The following is a 20,370-nucleotide window of genomic DNA, read 5'->3' as shown; positions in this document are numbered from 1 at the left end:
TGGAGAAGAGCTTGAAAACCAAAATTCGTTTCTCCCAGAAAACTGATCAGATTTTGAGCTTTTTTCCAGTGAAACTATATTAGATCTATCAGATCCTTGTCACATCCACCGCTCCACCCCGAACGAAGTCCTTTGTCCGCTGTGCTTGGGTCCAAAAAACCACATCTATAAAATCCGATACTAATCGAGTCGGGTATCGAAACTTAGCAAAGGTCGCTACGGCTTTCGACATTGGCGCCCACGCGCGCGGTCACCCATGGCTTTCTGATGCTGACCCCACCTGAAGAACGGCGTATGACGTCACGGTACTCGCGATTCGCGTTTGAGAAACGAGAAACGGTGTGCTTTAGTGTGAGTTTGCCGTGACCGAGTCGATCCGCGCTCGTTGATTCGCGAGAGGTGCTCTGTGATATTTAAATTCCCTGTTTCGGATTACAGGAATCTGTAGGTGAGTGTGCGACAGTCGTCGATTAACACGCAACAGGTGATTGGGGTGCTTTCCCGTTGCTTTTCATGCCTCCGGGAGTCCGACAGTTCTGTTTCGGTGAACGAGGAAGCTGTTATGCAATTAACGTGTTTCGTAATCATTTAGAAAGAGCAGTTGATGGAGTGGTCTGAGTTTGTGTTGTTTTGAAGTGCACGACTCGGCACAATTCTCTGAAATCAAAGGTCGTTCTGAGTGAAACTCAGTCACATACAAGCTGAACTTGTTGCTCCCTCAAAATCATAAATATCTAATATTTTTTCACGCGCCAAAATCTTTCGTGTACGATTATTCGGAAGAGACTTCAACGGTAGATTGGACAAGTAACTCTCACCAAAATACATACATCCTTCGAGGATATCCGTCGTATACAATTATTCTTCTCGATTATTTTGTCAATATCCTTAATGGATGTGTACAGGTTGGAAATCATAATTTCGTTTGAAATATAAAACGTTCATTTCTCATACATATCCTGCACGAGAGAATTTGTAGAATATATTTTGTAAAATCACTACATCACTAGCAAATTGAAATGCGTCCTCCAGATACTGTGCAAAGTGCAGGAGCCCTTCTTGCATATTGCTTGATGATCAGATAATCTAGTAATAACCTAAATAAGTACCTATTTATTATATTACCCTTCATCAGTATAGGGTCAGCTGAAGTAAAGGCAGCTTTCGAATTGTCTGATATGGCTTCTGTACCACTTGTTGAAATTTTAATTCAACATAGCCATCTAGACTGAGTAGATTTTGATTCCTCACAGAGATTTAATTGCTTTTATCGTAAACTTGACCATTCAAACGATACATACGATTACAAAACATCGACAAAATTTTTGTAATGGTGAAAATAATAGATATTCGCGAAAAAAATAAATATTGTTCCATGGATAATTGCTGGAAATTCATGATTACCGTATTGAATAACCATTGATAACCATCAAACCGTCTCTGAAGAAGCATATCAAACACATGTTACGGTTTTGTAAAGTGTTTAATGAAAATATCATAAGCGTTATTGAATACACAAAAATATCTTCCTATACTTCCAGGGTTAATAAAATAATGAAAACTACTAGAAAAGGTAATGTAATGATGTAGAGGAAACTAAAACATCGCATTCCTTGCATCACTCTTTGCCTTGCCTCACACAAATGAATCAGACCAGCGGTTATAGACGAAACGCTAAGCATAAAAACTTGCAGATGATGGTTAGCAAACCAGAATATAGTTCGACACTGATATTATATTTTTTCAATCTAGAATTTCATTATTTCTTTCTTTAATATCTTAGCATACAAACCATACAAACTAATCGGCTTCGTTAAGAAGCTGGGTTTATTGGGCCGAGTGTGAATAGGTGTGAGCCACAATAAACCCTTACGGGTTGCGGTGGAGGGTCGAATAGACCCACTCACTTTAGATCTAACCTAATCTAACCTATCTTAGCATTTTTTTATTTCTCCTTATTATCATTTAAAAAGTATTCATCTCAGGTACTTGTGCAGTTCGTCTCATTATATTCATTTTCGTCAGTTATTATTTCATTTATTCATGGTTGATCAATGTATCACTTTTCTCTGAATCAGTTTCAATAGTTTTGAAAAATTTACTCATTCACTGGATACTGTATTTTTTCTGGAACATATGGCACCATTGTGATGATTGTGTTCTCTATTTTTTGTAGCAATACATGTTTGATGTAATTTTCACTATTGGGCAAATGTTGAATACAATAGGGTTTTGCTCCATCGCCATTTTATCTTGTTTTCCACCCGAATCTTTCACCATTTATTATTCATATGCTCTCACAAATACTCCCTTACTCGTATTATTTTAGTATTTTTAACAGAACTATTCTGAACAACTTTGTTTTAAATTAATGGAGAACCACTCTCTATAGTATTTCTCTGTATGAATAAGATTATAAAAATTTTACCCATATGTTACCTGTTGACTTGTTTCACGGTTCTAAATGTGTTTGTTGCTATTTTTCTTTTTTACAATGTATTAAAAATAATACTAAGCAAATATTTACATGGACGTTATCTCTTTTTTCAATTGAAAAAATGGCATTTTTGCCATTTTCCTTGTTGCTTATGTATTCAGCTTCTGCGGATATTATTCTCATGTATGGAGCTCCGCCTCTAAGCATATCCTGAAGCTACTGGATTCCATCCAGAAAAAAAACATTCGCCTGATTGGAGACCCGAACAACACCGGCAACCTTGATTGTCTGGAACATCGAAGAAAGGTTGGAGATTTCTCTCTTTTATAAATACTTCCACGGGAGTTGTTCAAGTGACTTGGCACATTTGATTCCATCAAGAGCGGTACATACCAGAAATACACGATGGACTGCGGCTGCTCATCGTTTTGAGATTCAACCCAGTACATCTCGAACTTCACTGTTCAAAAACTCTTCAATTTGGAGAACTGCGTCCAGGTGGAATAAACTGTTTCCTCTAGTACTTGTGTTTTGGTTTTGAAAAAACAACAAATTTGAATTGTGGAGACAGTTATACCGATTGTTTACAAAGTGTTGTTATTGTTACATGTTATTCATGAAATAATTTTCGTATGTTACATTGTTTGTATCATTGAATGAAAACTGTCTAGTAATGAGTAAAAAGAATTCAGTAACTGATTTCATTTCAACATAGTTTTTTGCCGTGGCTTGTCCTGTGTTATATCCTGAGCGAGTTACAAACTAACATAGGTATATGATGTCATTTCCTTGATTACTGAAAGTTGCTTTGGTAGGAAGAGAGAGATATCGAGGGGCATTTGGGAAGTTACTAATAACGCTATTGATAATTGGAGAATTATACATATCTGTCTGATCATTCAAATCAATATTGATCAGAAAAATGTTTTTTGATTTCTGTCGATTCCAATATATTTAATTTCAAACTTCTCAGTTGAGTGTGTAGAATTTCCGAATTTTGTGTGAAATTGTGAGTGTTTCCCATGAGATAATTGGCGTAGTAACAATCCTGTTTATTCAATCTGTAACTTTCCAAATACTCTTCGAATCGCTGGTTGAAACTACGGCCAGTATTTCTTTTACCCTACATATCCAATCGAAATGAATTAACACATATTAGAAGCCGAAACTCAAGAATATAACAGACACCCAACAGAATGCAATGTCTGTGAGTCAGTATATACACGTATTTTCTTTGGTTTCAATACCAAAAATCTGGCATTTGACAAAAACAAGAATGTAGCTGAGAAATACTAATTATCTTCGAAGCCCCTGATGATTTCCCCACATATTTTTGAAGTGAAAATCACCAATGGGATCATCGATCATATTTATAATCAAATAATCAGATAGAAAATATTCTGCAGAGAGAAAATAAACTTGACGCATACAGTTTCCGGTAAAATCAACTAATTACTAGATGACACATTTCCAATTATCGAATCTTCGAAGATCCGAGCTTCAACTTACGGATTGAAAAATCAATATTTATTTGCCGTCTTGTGAACAATAGCTGCTAAAGTTCTACGTGTTGTACGTTTTGAAGAATTATTGTCACGGCATTCGAATTGTCAATAACATTCCGTTAACATAGGTGTGTTCGCTTTCAACGAAATATACTTAGTCATTTATTCAAAATGTATTCGAGTGTTGTTTGAAGAAGTTGGTCGCTAATATTCTGTTTTGTCATAGGAATTCCACAAAACAGCACTCACAATTCAATTTCATAGTGATTTCGCATGCTTGGCTAGGCATGGTGACTAAAACTTATCCTTGATGAATTAATTCCATTCAATTGGTTTCTCTATGCTTTGCTTTATAATATACCTGCCATATGTTCTAAGAGGATGTAGTTTTTCAAGGAGTGAGTGATTAGAATCTCGTTAAAACTATGGAAAAATTTACTCTTTCCAAAATACAAATATCTGGCCAATCTTCTTATACACTAATAATCGAATATTCATTCATAGTAACCTGAAATTCGACAATCTTTGATGCAATTTTTTTTAGTAGGTTTTTCTTGCAGAATAATTTCAAACTATTACGTTGTACGATTGTTTCAGTAGTTTTCGCTCGTATATATCTTCGGAAAAGACATTTCGCTTGATATTTTGAAATTTTTATATCTCACTGATTTATCTAGGAAAATAAATATCAATGTATTAAGTATGTCTCATCATCTAACGATGAAGTTTCACAAACATTTCATCCAACTAATACATCTATTGAAAACACTTTCCAAGTTAGCGTCCTCAAGAGGCCATTAGCACCCTGAGGAGGTCATAATGATATCCTGAGTACTCTAACCAAGTTAGTGAAACTCGCGTCAAGAGACCGTAATTTTGTTCTGGTGTTAGGAAAGTGTTTTCAGCATAGTACAAACTATCAACTAATACGTGTTAGGAATCACACGTTAAAAGGTAAGACCTCGTTAATCCTTAGCTCGCACAAGTTTCGACTTCTGAGGGTTGTCGTTCGTAAGGGTGCGACAGCTGGTTAACGGAAAAACAGATTTTAAACAGATTTTTAAACATGTATTTATTATAAGTACTCATTTAAAATTGACAAATAAATAATGTCTTCCAACTGACCCATTTGTTGAAACTCATTCTAGTCGTCAATGAAATAGCATGAATGTGAGAGAATATCAATCGAAGAATTAACCAAAACTCAGTCATGAAATAATTCCCTGTATTATGAACCGAGGTTATAAAATCATAGTATCATATTTTGAATATCTTGAGGAACTACCTCAACAAACGGCCTTGAGGAAGGCAAGAATACGTTCATCACGCTGTGTGATTTAGGCAAGGGCTTTGACTGTGTTTCCCATATTTTCTTGTTGAAAAATTTATCCCCTTATGGTATAAGAGGACTACCGCTTAATTTTTTCAATTCGTATCTCACGAACAGGCAGCAGAGGGTATTTGTTAACAACAGATACTCTAGTTCCAAGCCAGTTACACACGGTGTACCACAAGGGTCGGTTCTTGGACTATTTTTGCTCGTCATCTACATCAATGATCTGTTCTTTCATTCATTTCCAAATGATATAGTTATGTTTGCTGATGATGCAACACTCATAAACGCGGATAAAAATGCGGAAAACTTGGAGATTATTATTGAACAAGCAGAAAATCAAGCGAAGGTGTTGTATAATGCCAATAATTTGAAATGAAATAGAGAAAACACTTAATATCGTTATTTCAACAAATCATAACGTTGCGGCAGGTAATGAGGTCAGATTGCTTGGAATTGTTTTGGATGATAAACTGAACTGGTCCAGGCACATCGAACAAGTTAGTAAAAAAGTATCGAGGTATATTCATCTAATGCGATAACTAAAAAAGGTTGTTATTCGAACGTATCCGAATCTGTTCAAAACACCTTTTTATCGACTTCACGTGTGCAGAAATAACTTACTTAAACTGAATTTACACAACAAGTTACCAGCTAGTTTGAAACAACTTTCTCTATGATTTTTCAAGGGAAAATACAAAGTACTATCATTAAAATATTGTTTTTATTCCATCAATGAATTTCTCAAAGCTCCTTGGAACGACAACTCTATATGATATTGAGGTTCAGTGTGGTTTTAGACAATTTTAGACAATTTTATAGTATCTATTTTTTTATACTTGTATCGTATATATTTTTACTATTGGTCGTATAGGATGAGACTATGGAGGTATATGTATATTCATAGGTCTGTGTGCTGTTCCTATTTACAGTGGAAGCATTAATCTTTCTTTTTAAATTGTACATTACTTCAATGGGGAATGTTCCTCCTGACGAAAATCAAGTAGTTTTCATTAAAGAGCTCTAAAACAACGCATTTTAAACTTATCATTTCAACCTTCTTCTTTAAAAAATTATTTGAATACTCGAAAAAAAGGAATGAAAATAATGATTCGTTTCTATTTCATCATTTGGCAACATCGGTTATAGCTAATAAAGGACAATGGATCTGTTACCTATATGAGACAAACAAAGATGACATATTTCAGAGGCGTGCTGTTCTGTTTACTTATGTTCCAAGTTCTGAGACATTCTGTGACATATGACATTTTGTGTACCTAACCTATCTTCCTCTATATAAATGAATAACAAAACAACTGTTGTTGTTGTTGTTTTATTTATAAAGATAATTTTCCTTTTTTGAAGTAAAATATCCAGGCACGTATAAATTATTTCAACTTGATATAGGCGCTGTTGCCAATATGTGAATTAGAAACAAATCCTTTTAAAAATTAAAACCCAACATTTGAAACATCAATTTAAATACTTTTCGAAGTGAATTTGAAAAACTCATGAATTAATCTCAACTTTATTTCGTTCAAACTTGCATTTGCTGTAATAACCCAAATTGAGGAACATTCCCCATTCTTGTTTCGAAAGGTGGAACATTGACTTGCTACAAATGTTATGTATGGATATGTAACGTGGCCAATAAAGTTATATTCTATTCTATTCTAACGTTCTTTTTTACTGCCATCAAACTGTTATATTCTAAATACATTCAAAAAAACATACATTATTAATGATTATTAGTCTACCAAATGAAAGTGTTTTGATTGGTTCATCAAAACCATTCTGCCAAGTAAGAATCGAATGAATTAAAATTTTTCAGCGCACATCAGAAAAAAGTGATTATGTTATTTTGTGTGTAATTTTAACCAAAATCCAATCATCAAAATGTGTGAATACTGATTTGAAAAAAATCTAGCTATTTTTCCATACAATGATAACAATAGTCTGTTCTCAGTATCATTGCTTTTCGAGTTTGAAAGCCGTAGATTTTTGGAATTTCTTCCTGACGTTTCACTGGCGCGAGTAACTAGTATCTTCAGAGGTTTAACCATCATGGCTTGCTGTCCGATGGAAACCTTTTAGGCTTCGTAAAGCGTATTTATGCCTTGTCAGGTAATCAGTTGTATTTGTACCTGTATTTGTACCTGTACTTGTACCTGCACTTGTACCTGCACTTGACCCTGGAACATTAACAATCTGTCTGCATGTTGTCCTGTTCGTTATTCTAGAATTCCTTAAAATGGGGTTCCACATTCTATTGAGGTTCACCGCTTTTTCTTTTCTGTTGAAATTCTCCGTGTGTTTGTGGATCTCTATTGCCTCCCGTACCAGTCGGCTATGGTATCCCTGGTTGGGGGCAATTAGTTCTATGTTCTCAAACAAAATTATGTGGTCTCCTTCACTAAGTGCGTATTCTGACACAGCTGACTTGTCCGTTTGGCGTAGTCTGCAGTTCCTTTTATGCTCTTTTAGTCTTGTTCCCAGGGATCGTTTGGTGGTTCCGATATATACCTTTCCACAAGTGCACGGTATACGATAGACCCCCGCTGCTGATAATGGTTTTTTTTTGTTTTTAGACGACCTGAAGCTTAGTTGTATCTTCCTCGTGTGTTTGAAGACTGTTTTGATGTCGTGTATGCCCAATAGTTTTCCAATTCTGTCCGTGACCCTAGGGATAAACGGTAAATATGCGCGTGCAACCATCTGATCCTTTTTTGCTTTCTGAACAGTGGTGTCCTCCGGTTCATGGTTTTCAAACTCGAAAAGCAATGACACTGAAAACCTCAGCCGTGAAAGTCTAAACAATTTTGTCAATAGTTTGTTCTGTTGGAAAAGTAAGTATTAATTTGGTCATGCAATAAAGAAATACCATAAAAATGCATCAGGTTCAAAGATGCTCACTACCGGAAACCATAAAACGCCAACAAATCCGTATTTTACGATTCAAATTTCAACCATAAAACTCTCCATACGTAAATTTTCTTCATTCGTGCCTTCTATTGTAACTGTGGTTATCGAAATGAACCAATCTCAAAGCGAAATAATTACCAACTTTCTGCAATATACACCGATGTAGTAGCTCAAAACCGACCCAACCCGTATTAGAAATAATTATACGTTTTCGTTATTAACGTATAGGTAAAAGCATCGTATCTCGCGAAACAGCAGCTTCTTTGTTCCGAGTAAAACTCGGACAAAGCCAGCGATTCTCATCGTTTAAGTAGTTCGAATACAAACACTCGAGCAATAGTTGTTTTGTGTAGTTTTTGTTGAATGGCGGTGAAGCAGTACAGAAGAACGCCATTCCGATGAATATCCTTTTTTAGAATGGTTTCGAAATCAAACCGGCTATTTAAATTAACTAGCGTCTAGAGAGAACAGCCACCGTACAAGAGCACATCGACAAGTGCTGGTATTAATAATATTATTCACTTGTATATCCATTTGGAGTTATGTAAAACAGAAAAAGTGTTACTAGAATAGATTTGAAGCACCCTTTTCAAAAAGAAAATAAACCAAACCTACCCGACACTAGTTGCAGTAAACGATACTCAAACCGATCGAACTGATTTATTGAAAATGCAGAAATCTCAATTTTGCCTCAACTTCGATCTTGTGACAGATGTGAACATGTTTCAAGCACAATCTTTACTATAATGACAACCAAGGAAATCCTACTGATCTCAGCACCTGCACCAATTTTGGATACTTCCTTTCATTTGAATTAACTAAAAGAACAATTTGTTTAGGCCAGTCTCAACTTACCTACACTGTAGGTTAATGAACTGAAACCAATCACAAAATAATTATTTGGCTGACTCATACCACGAAGGGCGTTGGATTATGTCCAACAGATGTCAATGCAGGAATCTTCACAGAAGTATTTCCTGAATATGCTGTTGACAATACAACTATAGGAACGGGCACACTTTTGTTTACCGTATGGAGCGATGATAAGTTTGTTGTTTATCGTTCGCTTCAACTTGGTTAGAGGAATGATACTCTGAAAGGAATTCGAATTTTAATTATGGAATATCATCAACTTTAGGTTGAAGAGAGGTCAAATAGACAGAAACTTGTCTGCAACTGTGTCCGTTCCTATAATTGAAAATCGATTCCAGCAGTTCTATCGCCAACAGCATATGCAGGAAGCAAAGGAATCTTTGCAGAAGTATGAGGTCCGGCTATTAAATAACGAGACCGATTACGAAAAAGGATTTTATTATAAAAATTATTCTACATTCGAATGCTCCCCTCGCCACACACATTTCCATATGTTTTTCCACTGATCGGAGCTGGAAGATTTCTTTGGAGAGGACATTCAGGAGCTCTGCCGTTTTTTGCTTTACTGCATTCATCGACTCAAGGGTCCCTTTCAAAGCAGATTATCTTCGGACACAAAAAATGTCACACGGTGCTAAATCTGACAAGTATGACGTGTGTTCAAGCCCTGGAGTGCGGTTATCGGCCATATACCACTTTACAGATAGCGCGTTAAGGCAGGTGCGTTGTCCTGGTGCAAAATCTGCGAGTTGTTCTTCCACAACTCGGGCCGTTTCTTACGAACTCGTTCTCGCAGTGTTGCCAAAAATGACGAATAGTAAGTCTGGTTGATTATGGGCGATTTAGGCGACTTCCAATGCATCGATTGCCGCTTTGTTTCGAGATCGTATTGAAAAATCCACGTTTTGTCGCAAGTCATAATGTTTTTCATATGTCCGGGATCTTCTTCTAACCTTTCAAGAAAATATGAGCAGACCTATTGACGCAAGAGCTTTTGGTCAGAAGTTAGATTTTTTGGCACCAACTTCGCACAGACTTTTGTCATGTGTAATTCCTCGTGTAAAATGTTTCTAACCGTTTCTTTATTGGCGTTTACAACATCGGCAATCATGCCGATGCTCATTCGACGATCTGTACGCACAATTTGGTTGATTTTGATCACTGTTTACGGAATTGAAACAGTGACAGGGCGACTTGGGCGCTGGTCATCTTCAGTGCTCTCTCGGCCCTCAATGAAGCGCTTACACCACTCAAAAACACGCGCACGAGATAGAGAAGTGTCCCCATAGACCTCTTGCAACAATTTATAGCACTCAGTCGAAGTTTTTTTCAATTCAACGAAAAATTTGAGATTGATACGTTGCTCCTGATACGAGAAAAAAACACGTTCATTTCTAACCGCTACTGCACAAATAATATGATAGTGACGAAAACGTGTTTCTGTACGTGAATAGAGACGATTTCCAGATACCCAACGCAATAATCGTTTTTTCCCCACCCCTCTAGGGTGCCCTATTTGCGCGCAGTCTCGTTATTTAATAGCCAGACCTCGCACTTCCGTGAAGAATCCTTTCAATGACACCTGTTGGATATATTTCAACGCCTTTCGTGGTATTATCCAGGGGAATAGTTGTTTTCCGATAGGTGTCAGTCCATTAAACTTCAGTATAGGTTGAGCAGACGACCAGTTTGTAACATCATGACGTGACCATTTGATTCATTTCAGTCAGTAGGTGTAGATGAAATTTGTAAATAATTCTATATCAATAGACGAAAAAGACGCTGGTACGCGCGATATGTAGACTTGTGACTTCACAACCAATCAGAAACCGTTGTAATGTGACGTAAAGTGTAGGTGACCAATTGTCTCCGATTAGAAACGTACGTATTTTGATTATTATCATAGTGAGACATTGCCTCATTCTTTCAATGGAGGGATCATCAGAAGTTACATAATGAGAATATTAAAAAAAACTATTTTCCAAAAAATAAATGAATAAACTGTATAAAATATAGCAGCCTGCTCGGCAGGTTCGAACTATCAATAATTATGCATTCTGACGTTCGTATGTCCTCATGCAACCGTCTGCTGTCTTCAGACGCTCTTTTATTTTTAAATGCTGCTTGGTTTCTTTCCCGCCATATAATTTGCCGATGGTTTTCTATATTTCATTACTCTGGTTTCAAAGTTAGCTGGAAAGAGACTACCGTTTCCCTGACGTAACTGTAAACAGAAATTCTTTTGCATGATTTACTTCATAATGGCTCGGACGTTTCAGATGAACACTCCTTTAGTTTATTTCGAATGCACCGTTCCGTGCAAATACAAGGTGTCCTTGAATATTTTTAGAAACTAATGGATGAGTGGTTCTCAGCAAATTTAAAAAAATATATTTCAGTTGAGTCAATCTCGTTAATTCTAATTATGAATTTTCAACGATGCATACCTCAAAAATCAAGTAATTTACAAAATTTATGAAATATTTAAAATGTATTTATTGAATTTGGATTCCCTAATATACAGGTTAGCTAACTCAAAATATAATATAATCAATAAAATTTATATAAATGATGCATTTTTATATACGTACATAATTTCAACTGAATAAAAAGGAATTTTTCAATTTCCATCATAAATATATTTTAACACTTCGCTCTTGAAAATCTTTAATGATAGAGTAGATTCAATTGAATCAGGTAAATCATTAAATTGGACAAAACCTTTAAAAAATAAACTGCTCATACTATTTCTTGTATCTGTTCTATTTATATGAATGTGGCTGTTGTGCCTAGTAGAATGATGATGAATGTCCTTAATATTTTATAAATGAAAACCATGGAACAGTAGAATAATCTTTTGGATACTGAGAGCCATTGTAGAGCAGATAGCATGGTAGAAATTGTTGTATACCTATTACATTTGAAAATTATTCTCATTCCTCGATTTTGTAGTTTTTGTATTTGTTGCACTTTGTTCAAATTAAAAGAGAATAAAACAGATGCACAGTAGTCAAAATGGGGTTGGATTAATGATTTATATAACATAATCCCAAATACTTCACTGATGTTACTATTTCTATAGGTTCATCTTCAATTTTTATATTTATGTTGTTTGTATTTATTTGATTATATTTGAATTTAGTAGTAATTATCATTGCTTTTGTTTTTTTAACGTAAGGTTTCATTTTATAGGTTTTCAGATATTTTTCTACTTTCTCTAGAACTTTATTCATTCTGCCAACAGTTTCTTCTGAATTTACTCCAGTACAGGCCAATAAGGTATCACCTGCAAATAAGTTGATGAACTCACAGTCTGTAAATAATTGAATATCATTCAGATACAGAATAAATAATAGGGGACCAAGCACACTACCTTGTGGCACTCCTGTGTGATTTGTTACATATGATGAGAAATAATCGTTCACATGTACTCTCTGTTTCCTATTTGATAAATAATTACTCATCCATTCATAAACCATTCCCTCAATCCCATATCTTCTCAGCTTCTGAAGCAAAATACTTCTATCAATCGTTTCAAAGGCTCTTTTGAAATCTAAAAAGACAGCTACAACATATTTACCTTCACCTGTTTCATTAGTAAATTTAGTTAATGATAACTGTACTGCTGATTTGAAAGTTAATCCTAATAAAACAATGATGATGCATTTTGGATCGCAGAAGAATCCAAGAATTTGCAGAAAACAATTTCCATTTACAACTAGGTCATATTATCTTGAATCCTGTCAATACAGCTAAAAACTTAGTGGTGATGCTTGACACTGATCTTAGATTCACTAGTCAAGGTAAAAATTTATTGAAAAAAGCTTATATGTCACTGAAACTGTTATACTGTACCTAATCGTTTTACTTTGAGCCAACCTCTAAAAAGAATGCTATGTGATAGTTTGGTGCTAGGCCATTTCAACTACTGTAACTTCATATATGGGCCATCCTTATATGAATAAAAAAAAAGAATACGAAAAGTGCAAAATTCTTGTTACCGCCTAATTTATGGAGTTGGTAAGTATGATTCAATTTTTAAAGCCTTCAAAAACTCCCGCTGGCTCAATATCAAAAACCGTATGATTCATCATTTGGGTTGTTTTATTCATAAATTGATTACCCTTTCCCATTCTCCTTTTTGAATACTAAAACTAATTCTGCGTGAAAATATTCACTCAAGAAACATTAGACATAAAAACAAATCAACCCTGCCACAACATTGCACTGCACAGTTTCAGAGATCATTTCTTTCTGGTACTGTAAAACTCTTAAATTCATTGCCCGAGCAATTGAAGAGATTCAATATCAGAAAATTCAAATACAAATATAAAAATTTTATCTATGATAGTCAGTAATGTCAACTTTTGCTCATTGGACAAATTAATAAACAACAGATCAATTAAATTTAATTATTCATCAAGTAACTTTGAGCTAGACTTCGCCAATGAGTACCAGAATCTCCTGTAACTTATTTTCATTTTCAAATGTATCTTCGTATTGTTTTTATTGTTATTATTATTAAATTTGGCCGAACCACCAACACTGACATAAAAACTTGGCAAGTTGACTTGGGTGTCACACCAATAGGTGGTTCCACTTATGTTTCATTTGCGTTTACGCAGTTATTTTTAGTAAGTACTTTTCTTGGTTATTCACATTTTGTCTTCAATTGAGGACCGCCTGCCCGGTACTGACGATACCCAATAGGCTGAAACAGTTGTCTACCAGTGGCTCTTGAATTGATATCAATATGGGAATCATCAGAATAGTACCCATCTATTTATTTTTTGATTTTCATGGAATTATTTTCCAGCAGCTTGACTGCATTAACCTTTCTCAATTTTATATATATATATATATATATATATATATATATATATATATATATATATATATATATATATATATATATATATATATATATATATATATATATATATATATATATATATATATATATGTAATGTTGTAATTAGAAACTATTTTGCAGACTTGCTCTGCTGTCATCAACTTCAGTTCCTTTCACTTTCTTATTTGTTTGTCAACTCACAGTTCCAAGGATAATCAAAACATTATTATCTACCTTACAATTCTTTGAGTGTCTATCATATATTCTCCATCTGAATGAATTGTCGCTCGTTGTAATATAAATGTGCAATTGAATAAATAGAATACAAATCGGATATTGTGTGGATGCATCATTCCAAAGGAATTCAATAAACATCAGACTAATTCAGAACATAACAATAAATAAGTAATGATGACGAATACATTAAATTTAATTTGCAATTCTTTTTTTAGAATCAGTTCAAGTGAATTGTATTAATATTCCATATGTGAATTGTGATAAAAATATTTTGTCTGCCTAAATGTATTGTATAATGGACTAAGTCATTTCGAATTCTTGAAATTGGTTTGTGAAATTTAATTCACCAGATATTATAGTTTGTGCTAAATTGCTACTACCAGATTCCTGTGATTTTTTCCTTGTGACTAATATGCGGTAAAACGCAAAATTTCAAAATAACTATGGCTGCAAAACACATTTTCATTAAATAAGTCATGTGTTTCGATGAACCAGGTAACTTTGTCATTCATATTAATGAGTTTAATCTATACTAATCTCCGCAGTAATAAATTTTTTAGAGGAATTTTATATCTTTAATTATTCACTACTTCAATTGAAATAACAAATTCCTTCATCGAATTGAATAAACAGGTGAATTTCAGTCAATTCTATCAGCTTTTAATTTGTAAATTTTCATTATTTTCATTGAATTTATATTTTTAGATTCAACTAAATCATAAGGAATAATTTACTATTCGTGAAACTTCAATATTCGCAAGAAGAATTGAAATCATTCCATCAAATTATTTTGAGGGGCTTTCACGAATTTAAAATGAATGATAAGAAGATGCGTCTCGAATTGTTCATTGTTCGTGAATAAAAGCAAACAAAAGAGAAATGGAAAGTTTTACCAAACAACTATCTAAGTATCATGAAGCATGTGAAACGAGCTATATAATTTTTTTTGGTAGTTTGCATTTGTAATTAATAAGATATATTGGTAAACTCTTCCATATCATACCAATTTCCACTCTCATCTCATGATTTTTTTATTAGTCCTACATACTAAGCACAGACTCATTGAATTACTGAATCACGTGACCTGTAAAGAGATAAGGCGACTACGAATGTTTTTCTAGTTCTGAAATCAAACTTTACTGAAAATAGAGGTACTTAGACCTAAAAATCAGGAAGTTTTAATGCGATTTAATTGCGCTTTGGAAGAACTTTGTGACATTCGAAAATATCCTACGATTCGAAACAATTTTTACCAAAATTTTCGACTTTAAAGAAGCATTAAATAACTTGTGCTGTGCAATAACTTTTGGAATTGTATAGTAATTTTGAATTCGAACTGAACTATCAAAATTTATAATTACAATTGATGAAGTTGAGTGTATGTAAGAATTTCGATATATGTTATCAAAAATATGTCTTCGAAAAAAGGGAACAGAATTAAGACTTCCGAAAATATTTTCCTATACATTCTGAAATATTATCATTTTCAGTTCGATTAAAAAATGATTTTCCAGTTTTGTAGTGAAGAGGTGTAGGTGAAAATTATTTGAAATATTTGGACATGTATCAAAGATTACAAATACTCATAAATGATATATATTTCGTTCTATGTTATCTTCAAAAATAATTACATTATTACAATACCTCTACTAAAAATCAAACGAATAGAAAAAATTTTGTAAGGAAAAATTTACTCACAATTTCTTACTCACATTTAAATTCATCATATTTTCAGTCACACACAAATATTTCTTGACAAATTTGCAGGAAGAAAGAAAATTGTAACTTCATATCCACTTCTACTATTATCGTTGCTTCTGTGAGTATACATTTACTATATGGTATGAATTTACCGTGCTCGTTATGTGAATTTATAAAAAATCGACTCCGAACTGGCCGCCCAGCTTCCTAAAAACGTTTCTCATATAATCGATTATTGCAAATATTACAATGGTTTTTAGGTTTAAACTATTTTTATCAACACGCTTTTATTAGCTTCACCTGTATGAGGAATCAGCAGCGTTGGTAGTGTGCCCGACTCACGATCGGAAGGCCGTGGGTTCGATTCCCGCCTCGATCAGATATTTTTCTCGAGAGAATTTATCTGGTTGAAGCTGTTAGAAATCATACGTTAAAAGGTAAGACCTCGTTAGTTCTTAGCTCACACAAGTTTCTCAACTTCTGAGAGTTGTCCTTCGTATGGAGGCGATAGCCGATTAACGGAAAAACAGATTTTGAACAGATGTACTTATGTATGTTTGTTCGTTTGTCAGTTTGTTTCTCAAGCTCGGGATCTGTATATCAAGCGCCCGTCGCTCTTTTCACAATAATAATAGTATTTTTCGTTCGTTATTGTTTCAAGCTTACTAAAAAAAATACTTTCTAGTTCGACGTTCTTTGAAAGCGTGTTTTTTAGTTTTTTTTAAACTATATTCATTTTTCTCTTTCGTTTCAATTACTTTTATATGAACAAATCTATGAATCTTATGAAATAATCTAATAATAATATACAAATTTACCATATATTTTTAGAACTGATGTTGGGTTTGAGTTCCTAATATCCTATAATTCAAATAAAGTTAACAGTTCAATCTGAACACAACATTGTTTTTCCTTGTATCAAATCTTCCTTGTAAAGCATTAATTTTAATTTCTCAAGATTCAACTAGAAATCTCATTGACGAAGCTGAAAGTTTAGAAAAAGATATCAAGACCGCACGTGTAATAACGATCTATAGATAAATAACATATGAAGTATTGACATTTATGATACGAGACTAAAGTGAAATATTACTTAGAAATCAGTCGTCGTAAAGTTCCCATCGGAGAAGAGAAACTTTACTGCTTTAACGATAAAAGCAATGTCGTTTTAAGCATTGTGTGATTTGCATTCAACGAATGTTTATAACCTTACAAAAAAACATCATCACTAAGTGGAAGGAAAAGAGGTTTTTCTGAAAAAACTTTTTTGATATCTCTATCGATATATATATATATATATATATATATATATATATATATATATATATATATATATATATATATATATATATATATATAGCTGTTTCAGCCTATTGGGCATCGTCAGTACCGGGCAGGCGGTCCTCGATTGCAGACAAATTGAGAAAAAACCAAGAGAGTACTTGATGAAAAAAACTGCGTAAACGCAAGCCAAACATAAGTGGAACCACCTAGTGGTGTGACACCCTAGTCAACTTGCCAAGTTTTTATGTCAGTGTTGGTGGTTTGACCAACCAACCGACAACTGCGGTAGCAGAAATTTGGGAAGCTAACCTGAAATGCCATCGGAAAACGAATTTACATGTTTCTAGAAATGATATGAAATCTAGAAAGGTTAATGCAGTCAAGCTGTTGGAAAATAATTCCATGAAAATCAGAAAATAAATAGAGTACTTATCTATTCATGTGTCAAAATGGATGTGTTAATTTTAAAAACAATATATGTCAGTAAAATAAGAGAAGATAAAATAATTTGTATACTCAATGAGGCATAATCAGCACATGAATCAATGAAACGTATTAAAAACTTTCAAAAGAACCTTAGAACAATGAAAACCAAGAAACGTGACAATTGACATATGCCATAGAATTTGAATTGTCAATGATGTAAGTCTTAGATGAACCAGTGAAGAAAATAGAACAAATTTGTGCAAGTATGGTTAATTATGCCTAGAAATAAGAAAATACTATTGTCAAACTTTATCAAAATTATTACTGGAATTTTCAAGATTGATTTCTGTATGGAGTAAAATTTAAGTACCTAAATATTTGAGTATGTTAATTCCATAACATTAAAAGTAATTAAACTTTTACGCTTGAGGAAGCTATTGTATAGCGGAGCACGTGTCGCGGTTTTTGTAAAACCCTTTATATTAAACATCATACAATAAACTGTATGGCATATGACACATGTCAATTATCATGTTTCTTGGTTTTTATTGTTCTGAGGTACACAACACATGTTCATTCACCTGTTGAATTTATAATTTTGTTTTTTTTAAATGTTCCTTATACTTTTTATTCACTCAAGTAATGACTGACTCGTCTCATTTTTCTGACATGAATTGTTTTTATAATTCCTAGATCCAATTTGACACTTTCAACCTCATTAACAGTGAGTCTCTTTCATGCTTGTGAATTTCAAATTGTACTTTCATAATTACTTTTGTAGCTTTTCCCTGAAGATGATAATGAATTTGGTCGAAATAATGAAATTATTTGTGTTAACAGAGTACACTTCCGTCTGCTGTTCATCCAGAGAAATTTCCAAAAGGCATATATTCTTTTTTCTATATTCTAGAAACCACCAAAAATTTCACCTTTTTTATGTGAACTGGAAAAGAGAATACCCCGTTGGACATGCTGTATCAAAACGTAATTTTCTCACGATTCTTCAGCTATTTCAGATGCCCCCAATCTATAGAAAAACGAAGAGTACTTTGATTTATCTGATCGTGATCAATGCAACGCTATGAATCGCCCAACTTTTTCAAGTTATGGAAAGCCGCGAGCCTCAAGAAATGTATGTTTGCAAAGAGCAATCTGTGTGAGGATTATTATCTAATTGTTGTACATTATCCCACAATTGAGGCGATTCAACTTGAAGGATAACTGTACTTTGATAAGTTTTAGAAAAAGCCAATGAAAATATCCGGTGGAGGCAATTCCATTTTTAATATATTTCCCTGTACTGATTATGATTTACATGAAAATTTCCATTCAGTTTTAAACATCTGATATAATATTGAACATGAATTGGGAAACTTTAAAAAGATGTGTCAATACCTACAGAAAGAGTTTTTGCGAAACCAGATATCATATATTCAAACAGAACTTCTTCCAAAACAAGCATTTTTCCAATACACCAGAACTGCAGTAATCTTCGCGTCGCGCGTTTCATGAACCAAGTTGGCGTCTTCAGGACTTACAGTAAACTGTATTACAGTTCACTTCATCATTCAATGCAAATATAGCAAGCGTCAAATGTGATGGCGAGCGATCGCGCAGGTATAGACTCTCCCAACTAAATTACTATTGGATTACGATAACCCCCTTGCCGGCCCTATAATTAGTTTTAATTAGGGTAGCAAATGGAACATGACTCAATAATTTCTTTTTATATTTTATTTAGTATTATACGTAGTAGCACAGTTCATTAAAATATTATGTAATGGCCTGGAAGGCAATGAGGTTGCTGACTCCCTTGCAAAGGAAGGTGCTGCAAGTAGCTTCATCGGGCCAGAACCTGTCATTGGCATCGCTTTAGGCTTTGCCAAAGAAACATTGAACACCTGAATGGCAAGAAGATTTATGGACTTAAAGCAGAAACTTCCACGATTGGCTAACTCCAAGACGTTTATTCACCCTTCGAAGGTTGATACCAAACAGTTGTTGGACTACAGTAGGGATAAACTACGATGTCTAAGAGATCTTCTTACAGGTCACTGTCATTTGAATAATCATATGCAGACTCGAACTGTCGGAAGTCAGTGTGGGTCGCCTTTGTTTAGAAAATGATGAAACAGCAGAACACATACTTTGTACCTGCCCCGCTGGGAACTGAATCAGGTTTTCAGAATTTGGCAGAACCGTACTCTCACCATCCGACCTGAAAAACCACTAACAATACAAACAAATCGTCTTCGTAAAGAAGCTGGGTTTATTTGGTTGAGTGTAAATAGGTGTGAGCCACAGTAAACCCTTGCGGGTTGCGGTGGAGGGTCGAATAGACCCACTCACTTTGGTCCTAACCTAACCTAACACCACCACCACTTTTTTTTGAACCACGTATTATCAAATAACATCCAGTTGAAGGAGGAACGTTTTGAAAACATGAATAAACTGTCTTTGGCGGAAGTCACTCAATAATCAATATGATCGATATCGATATGAATTCGTTGTTTTGAATTAATGGATTGAAATAATCATCAGAGAAATCCTTTTTCTGCGAATTGCTTACAATTGCGTCGACGAAAGAATGCACAGAATGTAATAAAACACTTACTTTTATGTATTATACATTTCTTCAACGAATGGAAAAGAAAGATAGAATAATTAACCTTTGAGTTCAATCAGCGAGAACTCTTATCTGGATGAGAGCCAGCAGTATGTGCATTAATGAGAGATACACAAATGTGAGTCTGTGAGTCGCTGGCAATTTCTCAGTATTTGAGGCTAATTGATCATCACT

The 20,370-nt window shown here is 34.1% G+C and overlaps 1 protein-coding gene across 2 annotated transcripts in view; it reads left to right on the top strand.

The window, feature by feature from the left end:
- Positions 1–271: 271 nt before the first annotated feature.
- Positions 272–20,370, top strand: part of pot (zona pellucida domain protein papillote) — an 88,458-nt gene continuing 68,359 nt past the window's right edge. The window contains exon 1 of one of the 2 annotated variants that reach the window (XM_074169435.1): positions 272–448. The gene's annotated coding sequence lies outside the window, so the exon portion shown is untranslated. The remainder of the gene's footprint in view (positions 449–20,370) is intronic. The other variant, XM_074169436.1, reaches the window with a different exon arrangement.

The sequence above is a fragment of the Leptinotarsa decemlineata genome, unplaced genomic scaffold, assembly GCF_025532065.1.
Source record: "Leptinotarsa decemlineata unplaced genomic scaffold, Ldec_3_MD MMD2_P_RNA_scaffold_5, whole genome shotgun sequence".
Taxonomy (NCBI): domain Eukaryota; kingdom Metazoa; phylum Arthropoda; class Insecta; order Coleoptera; family Chrysomelidae; genus Leptinotarsa; species Leptinotarsa decemlineata.
The sequence above is the reverse complement of the archived record's forward strand: the minus strand, read 5'-3'. Positions and strand labels throughout refer to the sequence as shown.